The sequence below is a fragment of the Belonocnema kinseyi genome, chromosome 4 (assembly GCF_010883055.1).
Source record: "Belonocnema kinseyi isolate 2016_QV_RU_SX_M_011 chromosome 4, B_treatae_v1, whole genome shotgun sequence".
Classification (NCBI taxonomy): domain Eukaryota; kingdom Metazoa; phylum Arthropoda; class Insecta; order Hymenoptera; family Cynipidae; genus Belonocnema; species Belonocnema kinseyi.
The window spans coordinates 26,629,398-26,634,178 of NC_046660.1; positions in this window are offsets into that span (position 1 = coordinate 26,629,398).

Below are 4,781 nucleotides of genomic sequence, written 5' to 3' on the forward strand. Positions count from 1 at the left end.
TTTTCGCTCACCAGGGTATTGATATTGTCAACGTGTGGGTCGTCAGTTGACGTTGAAGGACGCCCAGGACGCACATCATTGTTCATGCCACTTGAAACATGCAGTACGCTTCATGGCAACATCACCGCAGGCCGTGTTGAGCTTTACTCTCTTTAGTTACTTTACTCTTTACTTAAAACCGTGTAGCTTATCAACAAATGAAGATATCTGCGACTGGAATACTGCCTTTTAAGCAGCTGATCTGTTCGAACTTAGCGACAGCAAGCGGATTCTCCTGAAACTAACTCGAGCCGCGAAATTTAAACAGTCCGCGTATTTTTTGTACAGACCTCGTATGTATGCACTGGCTGCGAGAAGTCATTTCCGTACATCAGATTAAAAATAATAACGGTACGCGCCCAAAGCCTACGCAGCGAAGTGTTTTGCGCTATACAATAGCTCGAAGAACACAGCTAGACCCATGTACCATTCAAACTGCTAACCAGTATGCATCGAAAAAAAGAACAATCCCGTGGTTCGGTTTCTTTGGAAAGTTAGCTGGGCACAGGTTAGGAGTCCTGACGAATAAAGACAGCGAGCGCTAAGACAGATTGATAACAGAACTTTATGACGCCCAGAGAAATATGACACACCTAGTGTATCAACAGACACATGTAGTATAATTGGAACTGCAGAAATCACAAAATCTAGCGCAAGCATAGAAGGAGGAAAGAAGAAGCATAAATAACTAACTAATATATTCTGCGGCAGGAATAGACAATTTGAGCGATGGAAGTACTTGCTTGAATCACATCAACAATATAAAGCACCTAGCCTTCGAATTGGAAGGGAGATTAAACAGCTACCAGCAGACATTACGACAACTGACCTACCTAAGATACACCGCTAGAGATGGACGCATGCATCTGGCACTGGCAAACAACAAACAACTGATGGCCATAACTAATGAAGTGCCATATCAGCTCGCGGAGAACGTCAAGGTTTTGCCAATCACAACAGAAAATAGGTCCAAACCATGCCGAGGGACTTTGCATCCCTCCCTTAGCATGGTTTGGACCTACTTTCTGTTTTGATTGGCATAATAAACAGTGATGCGCAAAAGTTTTGGGCCAAACACATTATTAACTATATCTGGTGAATAAAAGCAGTTGAGAAAAATTGAATGTAAACAAAATTTCAGTATTTTATTGAACTACAAAACTACAAAATTTACATATTTTTATTAAACTTTGTTGATAATTCCATTCACCTTGTTTGTAACCACGGTGTTCAAAAATAATGGGCCACACTTATCCCATAGGTTCCTAAAATAGTTAACGTTCATAAAATCAACAAGAAAGTTATTATTCCGTTGCTTATTGACTAATACTTTGTAGCCATACCCTTAGCAGCAATTTCAGCAGCACATCGTCGAGGCATTGAATCAACTAAGCGTGTAACGTAGGCTCTCGGTATTTTTTCCCATTCTTCCTGAAGAGTTCGCCATAAGTCATCCTTGTTCGAATGTTTCTTGTTTCCAACATGTCTTCCGAGTGTGTCCCATAAATTTTCAATTGGATTTAGGTCTGGAGATTGAGCTGGAGGATCCAGAAGCTTCACTTTTCGCCCTTTCAAAAATTCTTGAACCAGCTTCAACTTATGTTTCGGATCGTTATCTTGCTGGAAAATTCAATTTTCGGGTATTTTTCATCTAGAATATGGTAACCTTTTTTCTGCCATTATATCTCGATACATAACTTTGTCTATGATGCCTTCAATCTTGTGCAGTGGACCTACTCCTTGCGAAGACATAGCGCCCCAAACCATAACTGATCCACCTCCGTGTTTGACTGTTGAAATTTGATACCGACAATCGTATCTGGTATTTTTCGGACGTCGAACATGCTTCTTACCATCACTTCCGAATAGATTGAACTTTGATTCTTCAGAAAAAAGTACTTTAGCCTACTGCTCCGGAGTCCAGTGTTGGTATTTCTTCGCAGAATCCAATCGGGCCTTCTGATTCTTCGTGCTGATCAAGGGCTTCTTAACAGCAACGCGTCCGAGCAGTCCCATATCGTTCAAACGACGAGCCACAGTGCTCCTACTCACGTTGACAAGGTTTTCAACGCGGAGTTCATTAGCAATTTCAGATGCTGTCTTCTTGACATCAATTGTTGATTTGAGTTTGATGATCTTGTCAACAGAAATTGTCGTTTTCCGTGGTCTACTAGATCGTGGGAGGTCCAGTAGACTCTAGATAGTACTGAATTTCTCAATTAATCTATTTATAGTACTCTTGTCAATTTTCAATGAGGCAGCAATTTCACGAGATGTCTTCCCTTGTTCAGAAAGATTTAACACAGCTTCCCGAATCTCATGGGTCGTTTGTCTCGGCATTTTGACTTCAGAAGGACTTGATCAGATAGGTTAAACAATTGACAAACGCGAGGAATCGAAGTTGTTACCATAGCATCGCTTCTAGAGATATCTGAACATAGTGGCCCAATACTTTTGCATACGTCAATATGGAATATAATCGAAAAAGAAACAATTTGTTTATAACTGTAAAGCCTAAACCAAGATAAAATTTTTAGAAAAAACCGCAATTTTCTGTCATTTATCTGTGAAAGGATTGTTACAAACAAAAATACATTGTTTAAAAAATTATGTTTGTTAACATGCATGAATTATTACTAAACAAATACACAAAAAAGTCCAAAAATTGTTTAACTAATTTATTATCTTTTCAAATAGACCCAGACAAAATTCAATTAAATTTAATAAATGTAATTTTTTAAACAATTTATCATTATGTATTATAATATGTCCCGTAGTTCTTTGAATCTCAAATTCAGCTTTCAGATGTTTTTAGGCAAAAAAAATCGTTCTGTCTTGTGACATTGCTCAAATTGTATTGAGTATGATATTTTCTAGAAACGTTTTTAAGGAAAAAAATATCGTTTTTTCCTGGGATCTTCTTGAAGTTATATGGCCGATATATGTTCTATAGAAACATGTTGCCAAATATCGCTAATCGTTTATTTTATAAACAAATTTACAATGCAGATATTTATAGGCAGAAAGTAATCGTCTTTCTTTAATCATTTTTTTACACTACATAGTCAAATAATTGCCTACATGAAATTTTGTTACACCTCGCTAATTGTTTATATTAAAAACAAATGGGGTAAACAAACGTACATTTTAGGCGTTTATAGGCAAAAAAATAATTATTTTATTAAGTCTGGTTAGAATTACACTTTGAATGAATTTCTTGCAAGAAATTTTCTCATAAGATGGAATTCGTAAAGTTAATAAACAAATTACACAAAAACTGCACATTGTATGCGTTTATAGGCAGAAACCCCATTTTCTTTCCTGCTGTCTTGTTAAAATTATATAGGCAATGTTTTTCACATGAAATCTTCCACAATAATAAAATCTATAATGTTTATGAAAAATGTTAACAAACTTTGTATTTTTATACAGTTTTGTTATAAAATGAACAAATGTTGATAAGTGGCAAGAATTTCTTTAGAGAATATCGTGAGCAATATAACTACAACATGTTCGCAAGAAAAAACGGTTTGTTTTCGCCTAAAAACGCCCAAAATGTACATTTAAATATATAACTTCTTTATAAAATAAACAAATACTAGTACATTTAAAATTTTTTTCCGGAAAACATTATTGGCAATATAATTTTAACAAGGTCAGAAAAAACTATTTGCTTTCCTTTAAAAACGCCAAAAATGTGCATTTGTTTATATCATTTATTTATAAAATAAACAAATATGGATTAGTGCAAAAATGTGTTCAGAAAACATCATTGGCAATACAATTGAAACGAGGTCGAAAGAAACCACGGTTAATTTTCACCCAAAAAACTTTTTTTTGCTGTTTGTATGAAGATAAAAATAAAATAAAAAATCTACTCTCATCATTTTCTGAAGAATTCAGTACTGAATTTTTCAAGAACAAAAATCTAAAAGCAGAGGATAATTGCATTCTAAATGTCATTTTGAACCTTCTTTCCCGATTTCATTCTACTGTGCGTCCATCTAAATGAGTAACAAATGAGAAGAAGGGAAGTAGGACAGAATAGGGGAAGGGAAGCAAGGAAAATAAAGATAAATAAGTGTAGAGGAATATAAAGAAATTAGGGTAGGTCAATTGAGGCTAAATGAAACAAGAGGAAGTAGGTATAATAAGAGAAAAGGAAAGAAGAGGAATTAGTAAATAAGAGGAGAGAGAGTAAGAAAAGTGAGTGAAAGGTGTTAGTGGGTAGTAAGGGAAGTGACAGAAAGGCTAGTAGCGAATTGCGGGTGAGTAGCAGGGGAAGCTGGTGCCTGAGGAAAAGAAACCGTAAGTCCCGTATCAACCCTGGAAGAAGAGGAAAAAGATGTTCGGGAAGGGTTTAAAAAGAGAAGGCTAAAGTGAGTTGTGGCTAGGTGGAGGAGTACGGGGAAATATGGTGGGCTACGATACGATTTTCTGTAGACGCGTTAGTATTCATGCTGAAACCGAATATGCAATCCGTTTAGTCACCACTGAAACCGCAAAAATTACTTACCCTTAGGAAAACAGAACGATTTCGTGAATTTTTCTTGTGTAACGTAGTCATGGGTAAGTAGCTTTATAACCTCAAAATCCCATAATACCCTAACATCAAAACTCCGAAATCATAAGAGATACGCGCTTGAAGTCATGAATCAAGATCTACTTCATTACTATTTCTTTAAACACCTATCACGCGTCTCTGATACCTCATTATGCTTGTAGTCCAATATCTTTTTTGT